Genomic DNA, 25,403 nt, shown 5'->3' with positions numbered 1-25,403 from the left:
TTTGCAGCAACATGGATGGACCTAGAGATCGTCATTCCAAGTGAAGTCAGAGAAAGAAAAATATTGCTTATATGTGGAATCTAAAAAAAAGACACAAATGAACTTATCTACAAAACAGAAACAGACTCACAGACAGAAATCAGACATGATTACTGGGGGTAAAGCGGGTGGAAAGTGATAAATTGGGATTTTGAAATGTGCATCTCCCGGGGAGGGATGGAAATGTTTGGTGTCTTGACTGTGACGATGGTTTCATAGGTGTATAAATCTATCAAGACTCATCAAATCGCACATCTGAAATATGTGTAGTTTACAGAAATTATACCACAAGAAAGTTTTTTTTTTTTTAAAAACCTGTATACAGTTGAGTAAACAGCATACCTGGTAGGGCCACACCAGGTGGAAGTGTGAGGAGGAGTGTGTAAGGGCTGTGCTAACACCTGCAATGGCTGGGATCCCAAGGCCCCAGAACAGGGCCTGGTACCTGGTGAGCCCTTGGTAAATATGTTACATGAACATCTAATGGGGTCACTAGATTGACAGGTGAGGAGGAGGCCCAAGACACAGTGTATCCTGAATTTGTAAACAGCAGGTGAAGCCTGTGAGCATATCCTGGGGACAAGGGCAATGCACAGTGTGGCTAATAGTTCCATTATGCATATTTTTACCTGATTGACCAAATATAGCCAAATTGTAGATTAATAGTTCAAGGTGTATGTCATAGGTCTCTGTCCTCGATTTTCTCTGGTTTAATATTCTCACAAATAATTTGAAACTTCATTTCTCCAATATAATTCCTTTTAAAAAAAAAGTTTTGACAGACCCCCAGTGTTTGACTTAAATTATTTTTATTATGATACTAGTTAAATATAGGCACAAACAAGATTAAATGTTACTGATGGCTTTTATATAACTCCAAAGCCAAAAGTTAAAAACAAAATGCACACCCCGTGAAAGTCAAGGGAACAGCATTAATATGGCAGAGGACGTTCTTTGGCTGACATGAAACCACTGGTTTACCTCACATGGTCCTGACGGTGACGGGCAGGTGCTTTTGAGCTCCACGTGGCGATCCTGGAAGGGCTTGGTGATGTCGGCGAGTTGTCCTTCCACAGCCTGACACAGTGTCGTTGGCCTCAGCTCAGCACACACACATCATTTACACATCCCGTCGCCTAGTTTTCTTTGCTCATCAGCTTGGACCATTTGTTTCAAGCACAACCTTAAACACTTGTGCAAACCCATGCACCAAAACACCACGTTGGTCTCAAGATAACTAGAATTTTTCACTTTTTATACAGTCATTGAAAGGAAAACAGAAAATTTACTGATTCTTGTAGAGAACTCATTGAACCAAGAACGGCTGAGCCCTGAGTAGCGCCGGGCAGTCACCAGGTGATGCAAGCTTCAGGACGAACGACACAGAAAGTGCTTCTGCCGCAGGACCAACTGAACTAGGGGTACTTGGATTTGCAGATGACACCGGACTGAGAGAGAGAAGCAACATGTGAAAGTAAGACCTGGATTATAAAGAATCTCTTATTCTTTCTCATTATAATGCCTAACATTCCTGAAACAACTACATGTTTATGGTTTACAACCTGCCCGTGATCCAGAACTCTATACATTAATAGCGGACAGCTCCCCGTCTCTCAGTTCCCTCCAATCCCCTCTCCCCAGGAGCCACAGCTGTGCCGACCTGAAACTTCCAGACTTTCCCACGAGACCGGGAAGCTCTGAACAAGTGGACTCTGTGAGCACAACTCCTTATTTAGCCTCTTGCCTTCTCCCCTCCGTGGCATTTTCTAAAAGGTGTCCTTCTCACGTGGGACAATCCTCCTAGACTGAAGTTAAAAGGAATCATAGAGGCTGGGCAAAACCAATTCTGTAGAATCGTTACCTTGTTCTAAGTTTTGTGACAAGGATTAAAAATACTGTATGCAAAACAGCCGTCACACAGTAGGCACCTAGTAAATAGTGATTGCTATTATTACACTTTAAAATATTGGTTGTTCTTCAAGTGTACCGGCTTTTCCAAGGGTCGTGTTCCATGTCTTGGTTATGAAGTGATGGCAGTTCTTTTTCCGAGAATCTTGGAAAAAAAAAAAAAAAAAAGAGTATCCTTTAATGTGGAGGCCCATCGGGGATTACAGCTTTTCATACTCTTTGGAACACCACTGCTCAGTTGCCTTTCCATTTAATATAATATCCCTTTGTCCTCACAGAGGAGATGCTGGAGGGAGGAGGAGGTTTGGTCACTTGAATTGAGACAGGGTGTTAGTGTCAGGACCATATTTCTTTTCCAACTCTAAAATCTAATTTCCTCAGACCTGAGTTTAACGGTTCGACATTTACAGCTCGAGTTCCTGGCGTCCCATCCACTCACATACACTCCATCACTTAGGTAATGCTTGGAAGGTGCTCTGAAGGAAATGGGCCCAGAAGTGCTAAGTAGAATTACATGATACGAGTCGACAGCGGGGAGCCACAGCGAATAGATAAAATCTCCTGTCTGCACTCTATTTCATTTTCTCTGGTAGGTTTTATGGAACCCTCATGTGTTACACTGGAAATCAAGCAGGAAGTCACATTTTTTATGAGTAATGTGTATGATGAATATCGTAAAAAGTAACAAAGTAGTGCAATGAATTATTTGCACTCAGTTGAGCATAATAAAAATAGTCAGAAATTAAGGGTCAGTCACTTTCCATTATGCAATGTTTTGAATAAATAACAAAAACTAAAGATAGGAGAAGGTAAAACATGGAGAGAAGGGTTTCAGAAATTTTTCTTATTCAGGGAAAGTGGTTCTGGAGAATCTGAAAGGTTCTTTGTCCATGGAGAACGTTTACTTAAGGATATTCATCCATACATTCATTTGCTCTTTAATTAAGTAAATTTTTACTATGTATCTTTATAGAGAGCCAAGTGCTGTGCTGGAAGCTGGTGTAGAAGACACGCTCTCCTGGGGGCAAGATCAAGGGTGTCTGCGCAGAACATGGAGAAGGGAATCCTCTGGGACAGTCCCAGCAAGTGTTCCTGGAGGAGGCGACAACCAAGCCGTCACAAGGGCGAGTGAGTGTTTCCTCGGTGGAGATGGAAGGAAGGGATTCCAAGGCGGTGGAACAGCAATAACAAACGCACGGAGGTGCGAAAGACATGGAAGGGCGAGGGAACGACAAGGTTTAAAGACCTGGAACACGTCACGTTAAGTCTAGAGGTGAGACCAGAGCAAAAATCTAGCTTGAATTTTGCAGCACCTTGTAGGCATGGCTAAATGAGTGTATCCTCTCTCCCTTCTTCACAGAGATGGCATATGCTGACATATTTGTGGAAGTAGTGTGTTCTGCTCAATTAAATCCAGCAAACATGCCCAGGCAGTCCTGAGGACACTGAGATGAACATAAAAATACCCCTAATGGTCCAAAGCCTGTGGTGCAGTTGGCAGGTTCTTCTTCCACATGCCTCTGGTATTCACTTCAACCAGCTGGGACCCTGTCAGCTGCTACCACTGCCCGTGCAGCACCTCTAAGGCCAAGGGCAGCACCGCACAGAGGGCGGTGAGGGGCGCTAGCACCGGCCCCCCTGGGTCAGCTCTCCCTCCCGTAAGCACTCGTAGTCTGAGTACGGGCACGCTAACGGGGTTTCCTCCTCTGAAAAATGAGGGCCCCAGCAGTTCAGTCTCATAGGGCTGTTGTGCAGATTAGGTGAAACAACGCAGGCACAGCACTCAGCGCAACACCTGGCAAGTTGCACGTGCTGGAGAAATGTAAGCTGTTACTGCAGGCACGTCGGATGTGTGTCTGTGTTCCACCGAAGATCCGTGTGGCTCCTCAGGACGGCTCCATGGGGACAAAACCGCCAACGCACACTGTTCCTGCGCCGTGACTGCTCTCCGTACGTGCAAGATGAAAATGTACATGCTGTAGACGTATTTGTTCATTATCTTCTGTACAGCCATTGCCATCATCACCAGCACTGTCATCACCCCATCGTATATCGCTGGAGAAAGCTACAGTTTACGGGTGCTTGCCAGCTGTGCGCATGTGGACATGAATCGGTAAGAGAGTAAACTCCAGGCTGTACAGCCCATGGAGACACGCGATACCTTGACATAGGACATAAAAGGATGATTATTTTAAAATCAAGTAAATGGGTACTACACATGAGGAAAAGTGTTTTCTCTTCCCTCCAAATGCCACAGTGATGTATGTATGTATATATTCTGCTTCTTCCGGTAAACTCATCTCTATTCTCCCAAGATTGGAAAAATCAGATGAGGACACAGAGGGGTTCAGAAAAGTGAAGTCAAAGAATACAAATAAAACAGATGGATTGCCTGACACGTATGAATATACTGTGAGACTACTTTAACTTCTGGCACTGAGCTTAAGACTGAATTACTCACTGGTGTAGAGAAAAGTACACAATTTAAAAATCACGGCAACTATTAACCCCAGGGAAAATAAAAAGTTGTTCTAGGAAAGAAATGCAGTCATGTTACATGGCTTGTTGTGAGAAAGCATTCACCTTGTTAGATTAATGTAAAGACTGAATACGTATCTGTCAAACATAACTATAGTGAGAAGACGTGGAAGGGAAAGTTTATATTCGCGAGTTGGGAACGCAGGAGAGGGTAAAATTAGGGTAAGGCTGTTAAATCTGAAAAATCAAAACAAGACCTTTGATCAGGTTATTTAGAAATATGGAGGTAAACAAAAGACACAGCTAAAAGTTGAAAATGGCTGCTCTGTGAAAAAGTACGAACACAAGTTACTGTTTTTCATAATAAACCTTACAAAGAATTTTTTTACTATAAACTCAGCACAGATATGGATTTAATACAAATAAACATTAAATATACTAAAGGGCATGAAGAAAACAGTGTTCAGTTTGAAGTGTATGAACCAAGGGCTCCAAGAAGGGATGAATTTTAGTGGAGCCCCACTGTGTGGGACTTCAGAAGGCGAGGAAAAGATGCAAGTTTTTAAGCAAAGGAGTGGTATAATCAGATTGTGCTCTGGAAAAACAAGTCAAAAAAATATATATATGATCTTTGCTGTTGCAGCCCGGAAAACAGGCACAGACAACACGCAAGTGAACGGGCGAGGGGGTGCTCCAACAAAGCTTCATTTCCAAAAACAGGTCACTGGCACAACCTGATTAAAAATGAACAAATGAGTTGGATAGACATTTCTACAAAAAAGATGTACAAATGCCCAATAAGCACATGAAAAGCTCAATATCACTAACCATTAGGGAAACGCAGATCAAAACCACAATGAAGTACCCACCTCCCACCCATGAGGATGCTACCATCAAAAATAAAGAAAATAGTAAGTCTTGGCAAGGATGTGGAGAAACTGGAACCTTTGTGCACTACTGGTGGGGACATAAGATGGTACAGTTCTGTGGAAAACAGTATGGTGGTTCCTCAAGAAAATTAAACAGAATTAATGTATGATGCAGCAATCCCACTTCTGGGTATATACCTAAAAGAATTGAAAGCAAGGTCTTAAAGAGATATTTGTACACCCATGGTATGGCAGCATTATTCACAATAGCCCAAAGGTGGAAACAATCCAAATGTTCAGCAATAGATGAATGGATAAATAAAATGTGGTATATTCATGTAATGGAGTATTATTCAGCCTTAGAAAGGAAGGAATTTCTGACACATGCTACAACATGGTTGAACTTTGAGGATATTATACGAAGTGAAATAAGCCAGTCACAAAAAGACAAATTCTCTATGACTCCACTTATATGAGGTACCCAGGGTAGGCAAATTCACAGAAACAGAAAGTAGACTGGTGATTACTAGGGAATGGGGAAGGGGGAATGGGGAATGGGGAGACGTGGTTTAATGGGTAGAGAGTTTCAGTTTTGCAGGATGAAGAGTTCGAAGCCTGTACAACAAGGTGAATGAACTTAACACTACTGAACTGTACACTTTGAAATGCGTAAGATGATAGATTTTATGTTATGTATATTTTACCACAATTAAAAGAAAAAGTTTTTTAAGCAAACAAGTCAATGGCCAAACTTGCCCCTTGGGCCATAGTTTGCTAGCCCCTGGTCTGAGATGGGGGGAAATGATAATCAAAGAGTAAAAATAAAATTTTTGCCTTGATAGGTGGGGAGTGCTGTAGAAGTGGGCAATTTCCTCAGCTTCTCTGCATCTCTGGGACTTAATCTTGTGGGTGGTAAATCACAGATGCTCAGTCTACATTTGCTGAATTGAATTCCTCTATGGCACGAAGAGGGTTGAGTCTGGAGTGAATCAAATGGGGAAGGAAAGGAGTAACACACACCATTTCTGTTAGAGGGAAACTGGTTTCAGTAACACCAACGCTCTCCCCCAAAAGTAAAAGTTCCAACCACCTACATTAAAAGTACCCCACGTCCAGGGACCCTGTACTAAGTCTCTGAAAAGCCACCGTGTGTATCTCCTCCACGGAGCTGCTCTGTCTTCAGGGTTGGGTTTTTAAAGGTGCACCTAAGACCTAAGACCTAAGACCATGTCAGGAAATCTTCTGATAGGGTTTCCAACCGTCCCACTGTGCAGAGAATGTAAGGAGTCTAGGTTTAAAATAAGAGAACAAAGTTGTCACCAGTGACCTCAAAACCCACATTAGACACATCCCCTCGGGACCAGTACCTGAGGGGCGGGTGGGTGAGGCGAGGGGGCACTCGGTTTTCTCACGCACAAACCCTGGTGGCTGTCACCCTCAGGAATGGCATTTCTGTCCCTCCACTTATGTCCAGGCTGTCCGGTTCTCTCTGAACTACCTAACTGCACAGTAGTTTTATCAAACTCATTTCTTTAAAGGACACCTCCCTTTAATAAAAAGATTTCACTAAGAAATGGAGATGACACAGAATCACCAAATTATCAAGGGGCATCATAAGGGATTTCTGGCCCTGTTCTTAGCCTTCCTCTTGGAAAGTCAAACATAGGAGGGGAGCGGAGGAATCTCTCAAATCCATTTCCAAAGGCGAAAACCTGCTCATATTTTATAAGGTTAAATGTTGAAAGTGAAAGTTTGATTGTTGGCTCTGTAAAAATGGGAGAGGAAGAAAGGGACAAAAATGTGGCTTTTCAGGGTAAGAGTTATCAAAAGCAGGTACATTGTACAATTCCCGGCTGAGAGACAAAGGGAGCCTTGTGTAGCTCCCTCCGCAGGTCATTCTGAAGCTGCAACGGGAGGAAAGGGAGTCAGGGCCTGTTTCTCGTGTGCCCTGGAAAAGAAAGAGCGATTCATGGGAGCTGCACACGCTGGGGTGCGCCTGCTGGCCTGGTGTGGCCAGCAGCCGTATTTCATCGTAAGGAGAGGAGGCCCGCTGGGAGCTGGGACCCGGGGGAAGCTAAGGTTTCCCCCTGGTCCATCGACCAACGACAGGAAGGATGGTGCAGTCTCTCCCTGAAAACAGAATCGGAGGAGTCCAGGAGGCTCCTTGGCAGGACTCCGTGGGTTGGGGCGCCCAGCAGGGAGGTGCAGCTGATGAGGCAGGCCCTCCTGCTTAACAATCTGTTCTCTGAGGCACACCCAGTGGAGGGCGCTCTCCACCATGCAGACTTGAAAAGTGGCTGGTCTGAAACGTGATGTGCTGAAAATTTGAAAGATACACCTTTCTTGCAATCAAGGTGTGTTCAAAAAATGGGTATCTTGTAGTAGCCTATAATGAAAAAGAACATGAAAACAAATACATATATGTATGTGTATGCATGACTGAAATTATGCTGTACACTAAACCTGACACATCGTGAACTGACCATACCTTAATAAAAATAAAATAATAAATTAATTAATTAATTTTAAAAAAGGACTGTGAAAGGTCTTCATAATTTTGGAACTGATTTTGAATGCATGAATTGCTATGAAACATGTCCTGGGTTAAACAAAACAGGACTGATTTTACTTGCTTCTTTTTGCTTTTTAACAATGTGATTGCTAGAAACTTTTAAATTCCATACGTGGCTCACAAGGTATTTCCTCTGGACTGTGCTACTTTGGACAACACAGCCAGAACGGCTCTGATGTTCTCAACTAATTTTCTTTTGGGTATCGGATAAAGGAGAAACTAAGATGGGGGAACAAATACTAGTGAAGAATGTCTTTGTGGTCCTAAATCCCACAGCTCCTGATTTGAAGTAGCTCATTCCTACAGCACCGATCCATCCCATTTCCTTCTCTGCTGTCACGTTCCTTGTGTCTGATTTACATGGTGTTCTAGGCATCCAGCCTGGCACGGAGAGGCGCCTGGGTTTGTCCAAGGAAGGGTTGTTGTTTCTGGTCTCAGTGAAACTCCTTGTGTGTGTGTGTGTGTGTGCGTGCGTACTCAGCTGTGAGCTGAGAGGGTGCTTCTGGGGACTGACTGGCCATCAGCAGGGGTGATGGAGAAGGCTGGGTCCCCCATCTCTCATGCTCCAGCAGGCCAGCTGAGCTTGTTCTCATGGCACCTGAGCACCTTCCAAAACAGCAAGTGGAAGATGCAAGGACCCCTGTGGCCTAGGCATAATTGCACATCATCACTTCTGCCGCATTCAACTGACCAGAGCCGTCACCAGGCTGGCCCAGATTTTAGGGGTTGAAGAAGAGACCCTCCCTCTTGATAGAGGACTGCAAAGTCACACTGCAAGGACTGTGCATCAAGGGAGGGAAGTAACTGGGGCCATTTTTACAACCAATCTATCACAGAGGCCGTCTACTTCTCTTAGTTATCCCCCGTCCATTATAACCTATACTCCAGCCAAACTGTAATCCCCATTTCCCAAACACGATGACGGATACTTCCAGAGATCTTTGTTTTTGGACTTACTATTTCCTTGACCTAAAATGCCTTTTTCATCCCTCTATGCCCTCACCCTTACTGAAATTGTCCTTAAAGGGTAACTTAAGACTCCAAGTTAAAAGGGGCTAATCAAAGATGCATTCTCCTCTGTTCCCTCATGTAAACCTAGAAAAAGGACATAAAGCGGACTATTTATAAAGATGCATAAACCCATAGGGGCAAGGAGAAAAGAAAATGACAGGTGATAAAACAGTTCAGCAAAACTTGGGGATGTGGAGAGCCGATGACGGTGCCCAACTGAGCAGACAGACCAGAGCAGGACGTGTGCCCAAAGGTGTGCCAGCCAAGCCACAAAGTGAATCTCCCGCAGAACCCAGAAGACTCAGGAACCAGGGCTGTGCCTCGGAAGGTGGGTGGGAGGGGCTGGACACTGGATTTGCTGAATGTATAGAAGCCGCTGATCCCTGGATCTTCTCACCCTCCCTGTATAGCCTGGTGAATCCTCTTCTTCTCCCAGGGGCCCTAAGGTTTAATCCTGAAGAGGCTTAGCCTGAGGAACTCTGGAGTCGAAAAGAGCACGCATCACTCATGGCAAGGGCGCCATTCTGAAAAGAGGGATTAAGAGGATGTCTACACACTGGAAGGCGAAACCTCCAGCTGTGTGCCCAACTTGGCTCTGAGAAAGCTGGCAAACGGATTTACTCATCCCAGACAAGAGACTGTAAGATCCCTCTTTATGGAAATGGACCAACTCGAAAGAGAAGATGTATAAATATTGACATTTATGAGCTGCTCAGTAAAACGTCAAGATACCTGCCTGATTCCCCCACAGGGAAGCCTCCAGGCCTGACAGCCCTCCCATACAGATTGTTCCAGGCAGTTTGAAACAGGAAAAACAGGCCAAGGTCAAGAGACATTTGAACAAAGCCTCTACTATAACAGACGGCAACAAAAGCAACGTCAACCAAAGAGATGGGGAGGTAGGCAGCGAAGGTCGGGTAACAAGAAAGCCAAGTCCACGTTTCCATAAACAAAAGTCAACACACGATACTTACCTCGGAAAATACTAGGCAAGAGCACCACAAGCATATCAGTCAGAAACACACTGGTAGCAGAACTAAAACCAGAAGGTGCTGGAAATCATTGTCTCTAAGGAGGAAGAGAGGGCTTGGTTGATTTCACGAAATGACTTAAACTATTAGATGCACTAAACCATGTAAATGCATTACTGTGTTAGAATAAAAAATTATTATTTTCTGAATAAACAAAACCTACGTAAATGTCCTCTCTTCTTTAAAGACTTCTCTGTCTCCCAAACAACTCCATCCTCTACTTTATTTCCTGTGACTGTGTTCGTAGGACTAGTCTACTGAAACATTCACGAAGGAACACATTGATGAGAACACAGTCACATGTTTAACTGTGTTTTATCTGTAACATATCTGTGTGACTGCCTACCTTTCTACTAGGCTTTATACTCTCTGAGGTCAGAGCTAAATCTTAATTTAGTGCTGGGCATTCAGAAGATATTCCTTATACATGAAGGGTGGGGAGTGGAGATTAAATTACAGCCACTTCATAAGGCAAAAATTGTCTTTATTCATTTCTGTTCATTTCTATCCATTTTCTATTTTATTTTAAATTTTTCAATTCATAATTAGTCTTATTTCTAAAAAGAATCTAAGTTGACTTGTAAAAACATGTCCAGTTATAGAAGAAGTAAGTGAAGAAATCAGGGCAAATGGGAAGGCTGGTTTTTTGGGGTTTCTTTGATGGAGATGCTGGGGATTGAACTCAGGACTGACCTAGTGCTTGCTAAGCATGAGCTGTACCACTGAGCTATCCCCACTCCCCTAAGGCTGTGTTTTAAAAAGGTCACACCAACATATCATTCAAAACAACAAAGAAAAAAGGGTGGGGGGAGAGGGGGAGGAGAAACACCGGCAGGACAGAAGGAAGGACTTTTAAGCCACTCAAATAGCCAAAAGAATTTGACCAATGCTTCCACTCCATCCCCACCCCCACCACCTACTCATGAAATCTCAGTCAGATAGATCTCCACTCAGGCCCTCCTCTCCACTACCCAGTCCCTTCCCTTAGCCAACTCATCCTTTCAGACCAGGCCACTCAAGCTGTGGTCTGTGGATGTGCACCAGCCCGTGTACTGTTTTCTGTTTGTTCTTTAAACCAGTGAATTAAGGTATGTCTGCAAGTTGAAAGTTAGCATTTAGAAACATTTTATAGCAATATGTTAGGATAATTTTATATCTGTGTTTCCACTATTATTCAAATCATCTTCTGATTGACAATCATTCTTTAAAATATGCTTAATAATTAGATAGTTATTGGTGAATAACCATATTGCTATCCTGGGAGCCACTCTGACAAGTTTCTTTAGCATAAAGTTGTAAATCCCTTCTCTGTATTTCATTTTGGGTTGATTTCACAGCTTAACCCTCAAGTAATTTTCCTAATCTTTGAGGTCAAATGAACACCTCACTTTTGCTCTCCTTTACTGCCCGGATGGGAAGATGAATCCATTTCCTAGAACAGCTATGAGGAATACAGCATATAATGTATGCACAGAGTAGTACTATACACAGCACCTAGCAGGCTTAAGATAAATATTTCTCTCAAGGGATGGCAAACTTTAAGCATGTGAACTGTAACTTCTTCCCCCGGTGTCTGAGGGCAACACATTGTTGAACAATCGCACCTTACCACTGATATAAAACAGGTCACAGGCTCCTATTTCACTGCCACCAACTGATGGGAAATGGAAATACGTAACTTCTTTGTCATCCTCAGTACAAATCATGCAACACATGGCGTGATTCTAGGCTAGTGCTGAAGTGAGCTATAATTCCAGTTCCAACTCACTCAGTAGGACGGTGAGTCTAGTCAGCAGGCATCAGATGGTACAAAGAAGAGAACACACTTCTCTTCAGATTTCCTGAAGATGAAAAAACTATTACATCACGAAGGAGAAACAAACAGCTCTTCTGGATGGTTATGTAGGCTGTTCCTAAAGAACTAGAAGAAATGTAAACAGGTTGCAGCTGGATAAATCTAACCAACCAGCGCATTTCCCTCAAGAGAGAAGAGTTGGTAAATACCAGTTGCCCAGTAGCCTCACTGGCAAGGTAGGAAATCTCCATGTCAGTCCTTAAGATGAGGCATGGAGAGTGAATGGGTGCTTCAGATGGAAAACTAAGAGAAAATGAATAGAAAATTGTATTAGGCTGTGAGTAGAATTATGTAATAAATATATATATAGCCAAAAAAAGACTGGATGGGAATACATCAAAATCAAGACTGTGGTCTCTCTTAGAATGTAGTTATGGGTAATTTTGGGGGGTTCTTCTATAATGTAGCTTTATTAAAAATAACATTAAAAATGAATGAGGTGACTGTTTCACATTCTACAGTTTTCTAAATAAAAGAATACTTAAGAATGGGGAAAACAGGGGTCTCTTAAGTTGTAAGGGCCTGAAGTAGGGAGGCTGGGGAAATCAACAATGAGCATTTTGTTGGTTTCCTGATGCTTGTCTATGTACAAGACGAGAGGAAATAAGCCCATCGAATGGCAGCTGTTATGTCAAAATCATAAAAACTGAGACTTTTATATCCCCCAAGAAGGGTAAGTCTTGTACCTCAATGAGAGAACTGATTGATTCACTAACTGTGCTATTTTAGCTTCTGTGTGTGTGTGTGTGTGTGAGTGTGTGTGTGTGTGTGTGTGTGTGTGTGTGTGTGTGTGTGTATTCTAAGGTGAGAGGTAAGTCTGGACCATCTGGAATCAGAGTCCCTTCTTTGCATAACTGGTTTTATTCCAGAGCACATGACAGAGTTACCATATCCACACAGCTTATGAATTGGAAGTTTGTGTATCCTCTCCAAATACTCCAACATTGACTGAGTGTTTTTGAAAGGACCCGTTTTAATCTGGCCATCACTGTAACGTATTACAGAGAGAGCAGCTTGTAAAAAAAAGTAATAAAGAAAAACAAAAGAATGTTGTCCTTTTGTTGTAATCTGTTGGAGAAGATAAGATGAATGCTTTGAAATGAAGCATTTAATATAAGAACATTGAATACTGTGTCGCTAAGGGGAAGCCGTCTTGTTTATCTACAAGATAAGGGCCATGTGTAGCCAGGTGCATTACCAGCTGTTTCCAGAAACTTGGCATTTGGGTTGGAAATGACTTGAGTATTTTTCCCCCAAAGGCTGTAGTTTTCTGTCCTCTAATGATTAGTGGAATGCTGTATAAAAGCCAAAGTTGTGATCTTTTCTTAAGTCGCAAGTTTGTTTCCATCCTGTGTTGAATTTTTCATCCATCACTTGAGAATAACTGCCTTAGAATTCTCCTTCACGTTGATTCCTTTTTTTTTTTTCACGTTGATTCCTAACACTTAAAAACTTTTTTCTCCAAATCTCCTGAAGATACAGGTTCATGTATTAAAAGGGCTTACCCTCCTCGACTTGCACGCAGTACACCATTTGATATTGCAAACTACGACTGAGTTGTTCTTGTCTCTTGACTTTTATAGAAAGATTTCTTGGTAGAGTTAGCAGCACATTCATTCAACCTGGTCCATTCATTCTTATCCTCTGTGTCCTTGGCTCTACTCACCACCACTCTGGAATCAAACTTGCTCTTAAGATCTTTTTTTCTGATTTCGACTTCGTTGTCGTCTATCTCATTTCCTAATGTTAGTCATTCTTTTCTTCTAGACACTCCCTTCTAGACACTCCCTTCTTTGGTTTTCATGGCATTGTACCTTCTTGGTTCTCCGTTTATCTTTCCACCTACTTTTTGACCTTCTTTAAGATCCTCATCACCTGCCTGCCCACTAAGTGGAGGAATTTCCAAAGGTTATGCCTTCTCTCTCCTCTTCTTGGGCCCGTCCCTTGAGGGCCCAGTCCACCACCACCTTCATTTGAATGCCTCCTCAAACTACATCTTCAGTTGCATCACTTTCCACTCAAGTTCACGTTCTTCAACTTTAATAACCAGCCTGCACCTCAATGTTGCCATATTCTAATCCAAGATCATCATCTCCCCTCCTCTTTCTTAATTCTCCACTTTCATTTATGGCAACACAATTATTTTAGGGACCTGGTCTCAAACACAAGACTATATTTAATAACTCACTCTGTGTGGCCTCCAACATCCAAGCAGTTGTGAGGTTCTGCTAGCTCTACGTTGTAAAAGTTCTCTGAATTCTCACCTTCTGTACTTTTGACACTGGCTCAGACCCCCCTTCTAGCCTAAGAACCGCTGCAATGGCCTCCTCTTTGTCTCAGTGTTGCCTGCCACAATGACCTTCCTTAAAGTATGGCTTTGATCGTGACACATTCCCTGCTCCAAAACATTCAATGGCTCCCCATTCTCCAACAACGTAAGAGGAAACCCTTCAGACTTGCATTGAAGCACACAGAGCTTTCTAGCCAAGTCTCCCAGCACACTGTATGTGTGCCTCACACTGTGGTGAGTTTTTCATCAGTATACCAGCTTTCTGAACTCGCCATTCTTTTGCATTTACTTCTGCTCATTCTCTTGCATTTGTTGGAAGTATCTTTCCTGGTTATTTCCGTTTCTAGAAACCTTATTCATTCTACTAGGGCCAGTTCACTTTCTTCCTAAGAATCTCCTTTTTTCTTACTCTGCTTCTTAGTATGGTTGTTTGTACACTTGTTTAGTCCTTTTTACTAGATTGATCAGAAACATATCAGCAGAAGATAGGGACTTGATTTTCAGTCAAGCTGTGATACCAAGGTAAGTCTACACCTCTTTGAATCTTGGTTTCCTCATTCATAAAACACAGATAATAATACAGTGTATAGTGTAATCATGTAACTCTGGGCTCTGGAGACAGGAAAACCTGGATGTGAGTTTTGACCTATCAGCTGCAGTGGCTTTATCTGTAAAATATGGATGTGAATAGACCTTCCAGCTATTTTAAGGAATAAATGAGGCAACAGAGACACCTCTTAGCCTAGTTCCTGGCACGTGATAAGTGACACTATGACTGTTATTAACACCTCCGTGATCGTTGTGACAGTCATGTCCGATTAGACAAAAGTGCCCCCTTAGCATCCAGGCCTCCACAAACGCAGGTTATCATCAGCTGGAACACCTAGTGCGCACCTGGAATAGGTGCATTTGTCACAAGGAGACTGTGCCTTGTCTGGCTGACAGGTTGACTCCTGGAGAAACCGGAAGTAGCACCTTCAGAGATTTTTCTTTAAAATATAACTAGCTCTATTAAAACTGGATTCTATAAGAACATTTTTAAGAAAGATATAAGGAAAAATAAGAATTCAAGGAAAAACCTGGCACTGAAAGGTAGCTCCACAGGCTTTTACTATGCCTGATATTTTAATGGCTACACAGATAGAGAGTGAGGCAATTTCCTACAGAATTCAAACAAAAACCTCAAAGCAAATACATGGCCATTTCTTCTGCCTTCTAAATAGGTTGTAAGAATTTCCTGAAGGACTGCTATATTCGAAGTGTTTTACCTGTGCTATTTCATCTAAACCTCAAACCACCTCGTGAGGGAGGCACTGTGATCATCCCTGTAGCAGAAACTGGATATAAGGCAAGAGAGGTTAACTGTCCAAGATCACACAGCTAGGAAATGGCAGAGACAGGATCAGAATCTCTGCTCCAGAGACCTTTCTTGTAACTGGTACATACAAAGACTTCATCTAGTGTCTCATGCTAGAAGGCACTAAGGTAGTGGTTTTCAACCCTAGCTGCACATCTGAGTCACGTATGGATTGATACATGGATGCAGATTCCCAAGTCCTCATCAAGACCTGTTGAATCGTCCCCAGGTGAGGTCTGGCTGGGTGTAGTTTTGGAAGCATCACTGGAAATTCTATAAGGGTGGAGTGGGATGGTCCTAAGGCTTGGTGTGCTGACTGAGGGGAAGACATCATTAAAGAGGGCTCTAAGGAGCCTCACTTCCTTCCGTGGGCCTCATCTAGCACCGGCAATGCATATGAAACCTAGACCAACTTACCGCACACCCACGTCCTCTGAGGTGCAACTGTCAGGGCTCGGCAGCTCGTATAAGAGACTGAAGTGAATGCACACAGAGGGAAAGGCCACACTGGGCACTCTATCGCACCCATGGAAACCTCACATTAGTGCTCGCGCCAGCCCCAAGGCAATGCCAGGTCCCTGTGAAATTCCCAGAATTCAGTCTAACTGTAGGTGCTGTAAGACGCGCTGCTAGGGAGGGCTACCGCCATGTGAACCTCCTTCCCTTTGACTGTCTTTTCAGCTTGATGCTCGTGAGTGCTTTTCTGTTGGTTGGGGTTTTTTTTTTAGGGGGTGGGGAGCAGGATGGGAAAAGGTACTCATTTCTATATTGATACTGTGGCTACAAAGAAGCAAAGTTGAGGGTAACTGCCAACAGCTTCCCCTTTCTCTTCTTTTTGTTTACTCGATCCGTCTGGACCAATGCACAAGGAAAAAAGGCAGACAGAATGGCTCTCCAAAGTTGCACTCTGTTTTAAAGCTGATAAAGCATGTGTTTCCCACAGCTTAGGAGAAAAATATATTATAAAGTGCCTGAGCAATTAAACAAATGGTATTTGCAAACATCTGCCGTCCAGTACTGTTGTCTGTGTTCAAACAAAGCCTCACAGTGTCTCTGGCAAACCAGGGTGAGAAAAGCTGGGTGCCATTTGCTAAATGAACTCTTCCAGACTACAGTTCTGTGGCCTGAGGGAATTCATTCAAATCCACATGGGGAAATTAATTCCCAAAGAGGTAGTTATTTCCTAAGAGAACCAGAAAAACTAGGACCTAGAGTGAAGCTGGCAGTAAGTCAATGAGTGTTTTATTAACCTCGGCTAAACCATATTTATTATTGATGCCTGAATCACAGAATCCTAAAGTTAAAAAGACTCCAAGGGGAAAATGAGACTTCTGGTTGACAATGGCTTCTAACAGCACCGGTGCTTCCCCTGCAATTTCTCCCACCGATACCTATGAAGATAAACGTGAAGATGGAAACTCTCAATAGCATCACTAAGACTGCCAGCCAGACGCACAGTGTGGGGGAAATGGTTAAAGATGCAGGCTCTAGGCCCGAATTCTGGCTCTACCATTTAATGGTTAGGTAATCTTAATTTTCTCAGCCGCCAAATGGAGATAATGGGGACAACTTCATAGGCTTGTTCTGAGGATTAGAGAAGATAATAATGCCTGTACAGCCCTCAGCACCATGCGGGGCACAAAGGAAATACGCAGTAAATGTTTGCACAAGTAGCGGTTTCCTGGTTATTACTGTCATTGTAAAACAGAATCTTCCCCATTTTCCTGGAACTGTAGCAAACGCATAAAGTAATGGCACAAAATGTTCTAGGTTTACTGCGTGGTGCTCGTTTTAGTCTCCCCCACCCCCTTGCTCCAGCCCCCCAGCTAATGGAAAGGAAGAACTGGCAGAGAAGCATGGCCTCTGGGTGAACAGTCAGAAAAAGCGACTACAACGACCTTCCCTTCCACACAGGAAAAGACACTTGCTGGTTCTTCTCCAGGAACCTAGGGGAGGCGGATCCTAGGAAAAATTCTAAGTGTGGGGGTTCCCAACACCCCCATTTCTCATCAACCAAGAGGTTAATGACCATCCAGCCTCTGAAGGGTGTTGAAGTGACAGGCCAGGTGAGTAATGTGTTGCTTGGGCTTAGAGAAATGAGTGGGAAAGAGATGGTGGTGTTGAGGGGAGGAGGGGCTGAGCAGCGCTTATATTTCCACTGTGCTCCCAGCAAGGGAACAAGAATATTCCATGGTTGGGTGGACAGCACCTAGAGGTGGCTGGGCTTTTTCATTTCACCTGTATCTGAACAAGGAGCTCCGGGACCGCCTTCCACTGGAATCAAAGAAAGGAAAGACGCTAAGCTGAGCCTAACCTCTCAGATCAAGGGCTCTGCAGAGAACAGTGTCCTTTGTCTCTCCCAGGGTCCTCCAAAGAGTCCATCAGAGAGCCAGCAAGAGGGGACTGGCCACCCAGAAGCACTGACAGCCAGCTAGTGGCAGCCAGGGAAGCAGGGACAACCAATGTTCAGAAGCAGCTCTGAAGTCCCATCTCTGGTGGGATTTGAGATGGGGGTGGGGATGGACAGAGCTCTGAATTGAATGTAGGATTGAAATTTTAAACTGAGCATGAACAAGGCTTAAATATTACAATAAATCTGTTTTGATAACCAAAAGTGGCTGAAAACATTGCAGAATCTGGGCAAAATACCATCAAGGGACCCACCGCCCAGGGGTGGAAATGGCAGCTAACAGAGCATACTTATTTAGAAAAATAACTTAAGGTTTTTTCCTCAGTACGTTGAGATTCCAATAAAGTATATGTTATTATTACTAGTTTTAAGGCTGGTGGAGCAAAATTTAAAAAGAGAACTATATATAGAAGCTTCAATTCACAACCCACTCTGGCTTTATCTCATGAAACAGAAATAGCCTGAGAAAAGACACAAAAGATTTCACATCTTTCCATCAAGAATCCACTAACGCAGACGATCAAACCTGTACAAACCAGGAAGCTGGGCTACTATCCCTCTCTACTCATCAAGAATGCGCCGTGAAAACAATTTTTCCTGCAATAGTCCTCATTAGTATCTTCTTGCAGCCAAGCAGGTAACACACACACACACACACTCACACACGCACAAAGCACTGGGGAAGGAGAACTGGAGAGGGCCTTCACAGCAGTGCGCCCCAGTCACTGTACTTCTCCATGCCTTTTCTGGGGTCAGAACACCAGAGAATCACAAGAGAAAAGAAGCAGAAACTGTTGAGAACAGAAGTTCACTGGGTCAGAGTCCCCTGGAAACCAAAGAATTGGGAGGAAAACAATACTCACTAATTTGTCTTTTAGCTGAAGAAAGATTAAGTCAGTGAGCCAAGTCAGGCCTGTGACCAGCTGAAACAGAGATGTATCTAGGGAATGAATTCCAGAGTCCAAAGTATTCTTAAAATAGAAGATTTCTAATGTTTTTCATAACTACTTTATTGAGGTATGATTGACAGGTAAAAAGTGGTACATATTTAATGTACATAACTCAGTGAATTTGAGGATAAGTCTACACCTTTGAAACTATCACCACCATCAAGGCCATAACCAAGAAAGAAATCTTGTGACAACGTAGACCTGGAGGCTATTATGCTGAGTGAAATAAGCCAGATACAGAAAGACAAATAGCATATAATCCTACTTATATATGGAATCTAAGATAGTAGAACTCATAAAAGCAGAGTAGAATGGTGGTTGTCAGGGGTTGGGGGCAGGGGAAAATGGGGAGGTGATGCTCAAGTAGTACAAAGGTTCAGACATGCAAGATAAATGAGTTCTGGAGATGCTCTATAGAGCACAGTGCCTACAGCTAACAGTACTGCGTTACATACTTAAAATGTGTGAAGAGGCAAAATCTCATGTGAAGTGTTCTTATCACACACAAAATAATAAAGTCAGTGGGAGGAAACTTTGGGAAGTGATGGATATGTTTACGGTGTTCATGGTGAAGATTTTAAATACTTTTCATGTTAATGTAGTCCTCATGGCAACTAAAAAGGTAGACAAAAATATATGAAACCATCACTCTCAGACAGAACGATGAACACAAAAAAAGGGGGGAGGGTGACGTAAATCCTAAAATCCCTTTGGATTTCTGCTTGCAGTCAAGTCACTTTGTAGTCTGCTACATAAGGAGGGGAAACCCCATGCAGAGCATGGTACTCTTACTGGGCTGAGGAGACAGGGGCTGGGATTCAGGGAGTTAGAGGAGACTGGAATCTGCAGGGCAGAGTACCACAAGGAAAGGTATCACACAGAACAACAACTCCAGAAGTCTTCATGAGGATCTCTGAGACTGCTGCTGAATACTGAGCCACACTTGTGTGGGGGTAAGACTCTGCAAGGCTGAGCCACAAACGACTGGGAAATTGTGAGCAGAACAATTTTCAAATTGGAGATGTTCAAGTTGAACACTCATGCCTTAGCACTAGGATTAAATTAGCCTTTTTAATCAAAGATTAAAAACTAGACTCCAAAGGATCAAGCTGATCAGCAAGTAACTTAACAGCTTCTCATAACAAAGTCCAACACTCTTAAAGAAAGGCAATGGTATCTCTTGCTCAACAATGTCAAATTCAAACAGTCCAGCTTCCAACCAAACATTACTAGACACAGACAGAAGTAAGGACATGTGACTCATAACAAGAAGAGTTAGTCAATAAAAACAGATGAAAAAGTGACAGAAATGACGGACTTAACAAAGGGCTTAAAACATAGCCATTATAGTCACGTTTAACTATTTAAAGGAAAACAAGTACACAATAAAAAGAGAAATGAATGGTCTAAGGAACTAAGTATAACTTCTAGGAATGAAGAATATAATATCTAAAATGAAAAATTCACTATATGGGATTAACAGTAGATTAGATACTGCATAAAAAAAGATAGTGAACTTGAAAAATTAGAATAGAAACTACTCAAAGAAGAAAACAGAGGCAGAGAAAAAAAGACTGAAAAAAATAAACGGGGCCTCAGTAACCTATGGAACAACACCAAGTGGTAAAGCACGGGCTTAAAAGTGATAGTGCGGACAAAATATTTGAAGAGACAATAGCCAGAGTTTTCAAAATTTGATGAAAATATGAACCCATACATTTAAGGTGTTCAGTAAACTCAAGCTGAATAAACATAAAGAAAATCACACCAAAACACATTATAATTAAACCGCTGAAAACTATAGATAAAGGGAAAAAAATAGAAGACTTGTTAACACACTTCTCACCAGAAAATATGCCTGCCAGATAACAACATAATGGAAGGGGCTGAGTGTGGGTGTGTGAGTTGGGAGGGATGGTGTGGAAACCCTACCAAACTAGAATTCTACATTTAATAAAAAATATCCTTCAAAAATGAAAGTGAAATAAAGCTTTCCCAGACAAACAAAAGTTCAGTAATTCATTACTAGTGGGCTTGAATCACAAGAGATGTGAAAAGATATTCTCAGGTAGAAGGAAAAGATATACATGGAAACCAAAAGGAACCAAGAACTCCAGAAACTGTAAACAAAAGCATTTTTTAAATTTTAAGATTTCTTTAAAATATAATTGATTAGTAAAAGGAAAGTAATAGCAATGTACTGTGAGGTTTATAACACACATATCAGCACAATATATGACAACAATATCCAAAAGGAAAACAAAAGGAAATGGAAACAAAATATTGTATGGTTTCTGTAATGCACATGAAGTGGAATAACAATATTTAAAAGTAGATTGATAAATTAAAGAGGCATATTGTAATCCTGGAAAAACCATTAAAAATTAAGAGGGACAGTTAATAAACCAATAGTAGGGATAAAAAAAGGTATTAAGAAAATACTAAATTAATCCCCCCAAAAGCAGGAAAATGGAACAAAGAAAAGATAGGGCAAATGACAAACAAGTAGCAAAATGATAAATTCAAATACAACAATAAAAATAATTACATTAAGTGTACATGGCGTAAATCAGCAGTTCTAAAACTGTGGTCTATGGTCCCTTAGCACAAATCAATAGAAAACATCAGACTGTACTGGTAGTCATTGTATTCTTCATCATCATTAAAGATGTAAGATTTACAGGGAAAAATTCAGTCTCAGTTAAGAAAATCATTCATGAAGCAGTAAAAACTATTGGTGCTATCAAATCATGACCCTTCAGTACCTCTCCTGTAAACTAGTCCTCTTTTTCTCTAGAAATACAGCATACAATCTATTTTGCCTGATATCATTAGAGCTATTCCAGCTTTATGATTACTGCTTGCATGTTTATCTTTTATAATCCTTTTATGTTAATCTATTTATGTCTCTGAACATAAATTTTGTCTCTTACCGACAGCATATACTTGAATCCTGCTTTTTTCTCCAGTCTGACCATCTGTGCCTTTTGACTGGAATTATTATTCCATTTGTTTTAAAGTATTATTGATATGGTTGGATTTATATGTACCATTTTACTATGTTTTCTATTTTTTTTTCCTGTTCCTCCCATACTGCCTCCTTTTGTCTTAAATATATATTTTTAGTTTTAATTCCTCTACTGACTTTAAACTATATTTTATCAGATTATTTTAATGGTTAGTTCAGCAATTAGAATGTCTGTTGTAACTTATCTCAGTTACTATGGATTAATACTTATTTAATTCCAGTAAAACACAGAAACTTGGTTCTATTATAGGTCCATTTCCTCTCTTCCTTTGTATTATTTTGTTTTACATATTTTATAAAATATCTGTATTATAAACCAAGCAGTATGGTACACAACCAGGAAGATATAGCCATTATAAATCCATACTCAAACAAGCGAACTCTAAAATAAATGAAGCAAAGCCTGAAAGAATTAAAAGAGGAAATATGTAATTCAAAAATAGCATTTGGAGATTTCAATAGCCTAATCCCAATACTTGATAGAATAACTAGACATAAAACCACGAAGGATATAGACTTGAACAAACATATCAGCCAACTTGCCGTAACTGACACTTGTAGAACACTGTACCTAAAACCGGCAGAATGCACACTGTTTTCAAACATACTTGGAATATTCTTCAAGAAACATCATATGCTAGGCCATAAAACAAATATCAATAAATTAATAGAATTGAAATTATACAAAGTGAACCTTCCAATCACAATGAATTAAATTAGAAATCAGCCATAGAAATAAATTTGGGAAATTTCTAAATGCTTGCAAATAAAACAACATATTCCTAAATAATCTATGGTCAAAAAAATAAATCATGAGGGAAATTAAAATATTTTAAATTGAATGAAAACAAAAATCCAACACATCAAAATTATGGGATATAGCTAAAACAATACTAAGACGGCAGTTTATAGCTTTGAACATTTATGTTAAAAAAGAGTAAAAGTTTTAAATCAATAATTTATGCTTTCAGCTTAAGGCAACTAGAAAAAGAAAAGCACACTGAACTCTAAATAAAAAGCAAGCAGAAGAAAAGGAACAGAGTGGTAATAAGAAATGATAATACAAATCGATGAAATAGAAAACAAAAATAGAGAAAATCAATGAAAACAAAAGCATGACTTTTTAAAAGATCACAAAACTGACAAATCTTTCAGTAGACCAAAAAATCAAAACAAAAAAGGAAGACAGGTTACCAAAATTAAGAATGAAAGAGGGGACATCACTACTGTCATTAAGGAAATTAAAAGGCTTCTAAGGGAGCACTATAACAACTTTGTGCCAACATACTAGACAATTTGAATGAAATAGACAAATTCCTAGGAAGACACAAATTCCCAAAACAGACTTAAGAAGAAACAGAAAACCTGAATATACCCATACGAGATTAACAAATGGAGTAAGTAATTTTAAATCTTTCAGCATAAAAAAGCCTAGGTCCAGTTAGCTACACTGGTGAAACATATCAAATATTTACCAATCCTTTGTAACTGTTTTAGGAAGTAGAATAAATTAAAAACTGAGGATTATTTATACACCAGAATAGCACTCAGTAACAACAGCAACAATAAAAAAAAAAATTTCATACTTACAACATGAATGAATCTCAAAAACAATGCTGAGCAGAAGCCTGTGAAAGAAAAAGGACATACCATGTAATTCCATCCATGTGAAATTCTGGAAAAGGCAGAGCTAACACAGTGAAAGAAAGCTGATCAGTGTTTCCTAGGGTTAGGAGTAAGCTGCTCCAGGGAACTTTTTGGAATGGCTGAATATTCTATATCTTGATTGTGCTGATAGTTACATGGGTGTATATGTTTGTAAGAATTAACTGAGATACCCTTAAAATGGGAATATTTTGTTATATGTAAACTGTACCTCAATAAAATTTATTTTAAAATGGAAGATATAAAATAATAATCTGACAATAAAATTCCATATTACATTCATAAAAAATAAGTGGAAGTGGGGAATAAAAACATGAAAAATTGGAGATGGAGAAGATGGCGGAGTAGAAGGACGCTCGCAGGTCACCCTCTCCCACAAATACACCAAGACCCACATCCACTCAGCCAACCAGAGCACCTGTGGAACTCTGACAGAACATCGCCCTCTTCAAAAGATAAAGACGCCAAAAATCTGGTAGGAGAAAAGGAAAAAAGAAAGAACAAAAGGCAAAGCAGCGCGGGACGGGTCCCGCCGGGAGGGAGCAGCAAAGGAGGACTGGCGCTCGCTCGCTGGGTCTCCCCTCTCCAACTGAGAGGCCAGCGGGACGGAGGGGGAGCCTCCGAGGCTCGGATCTGTACAGAGCAGCCCTTGACTAACAGAACTAAGTTAAACGGGCACAGAGCGTCCCCTCGACACCCAGCCTGAGACGCTGGCCGGCAGCGGCGGGCAGGGCCAGGCTGCACAAGCCGGGTGGAGGACGGAAGCGGCTGCACGGAGGCAGCCCCGGGGGAACGCAAGGGGCTGCGCGCCGTGGCTGTGGGTGCACAGGGCAGAACAACCTGGGCCCTCCATAAAACAGCAAGGTTGATGTGCTCTCGGGGGAAGGGTGCACACCCCCATCTCTGAAAACCCGCGGAAAGTTTTCGGGGGAAGAGAGGCGGGGCTCAGGCACAGCCGCCATATCCTCCTCGCTGAGCACCCAGGCGGGGGCGGGGGCGAAACCTGCATCCACACCGAAGGGCTTAGCAGCCTCAAAGGCCAGACTGAGACTGGCCTGCAGCCCGGGGCAGATCCTGGTCCCTCAGAGAACTTGCTCCACAAAGACAAACAAGGAGCTGGGTTTTGGCTCGGAGCAGGGACAGGGCTGTCCCTCGGTCTTCCCCGAGCCCACCCGCGGAGCGCCGACCAGGGCAGAGCGCGCAGCCACACAGAGAGCAGAACTACCTGCGGTGCAGGTAGAGGGAGAGCGCCCCCCCCCCCACGCCTTTCGGGCAGGAACACAGCCCCTGACCGAGGTGCTGGGAGGGGGCACGACCCGCCCTCCTACCCGGCCAGTCTGCAACATCTGACTGCGGCATCCGGAGGGGCAGCGACCCGCCCGCCCACAGCAGAGAGCTGCACCTGACCCAGTGTTAGGAGGAGGCGCGATCTGATTGCCGACAGGTGCTGGGAGCAGCACAGAAGAGGGCGCCAACGGAGGGCCTCTGAAAACAGCAAGCTGAGCTTCCAAAACAGGACGAAGACAGAAAGACTTCACATTAAAAGCACAGACTCCAGGAGAACACCGACAACCCCCCCCCCCTTTTTTTTAAATCTGTTTTTACCTGTTCTATTTTCTATTACTCTCTTAATCTTTACTTCTTAATTCATTTCTATTTCTCTTGGGTTTTGATGTCCTGCTATTGATTAGACACAGGTTTCAAATACATCTATTCATCTCCCCCCCCTTTTTTTGTAAAGGTTTCAAAAGGATGTCTCAACCCGATTAATACTCTGCTTCAACTCACTCTTATATTATTCATTATACACTGTTTTCAACCCCTCTTTCTCCCTTCTTTTAAAATTCTTTCTCTCTCTCTCTCTTATTTTTTTTTCTTTTTTTCCTAAGTTCTATTCCTAAATAGGCATCAGATAGATAAAATCCTTAAGGACCAAAACA

At 42.0% G+C, this 25,403-nt stretch overlaps 1 long non-coding RNA gene across 1 annotated transcript; it reads right to left on the bottom strand.

Moving 5' to 3' along the window:
• Positions 1-828: 828 nt before the first annotated feature.
• On the bottom strand, positions 829-23,861 carry LOC116663101. The gene is made up of 2 exons (XR_004319154.1): positions 23,389-23,861; positions 829-4,108 (listed from the first exon to the last, which is right to left on the bottom strand). It is a non-coding gene; the product is annotated as an uncharacterized LOC116663101 (long non-coding RNA).
• Positions 23,862-25,403: the final 1,542 nt, after the last annotated feature.

Source organism: Camelus ferus, chromosome 4 (genome assembly GCF_009834535.1).
Source record: "Camelus ferus isolate YT-003-E chromosome 4, BCGSAC_Cfer_1.0, whole genome shotgun sequence".
NCBI lineage: Eukaryota > Metazoa > Chordata > Mammalia > Artiodactyla > Camelidae > Camelus > Camelus ferus.
Note: the sequence above shows the minus strand (reverse complement) of the source record. Positions and strands in the feature narration are given on the sequence as shown.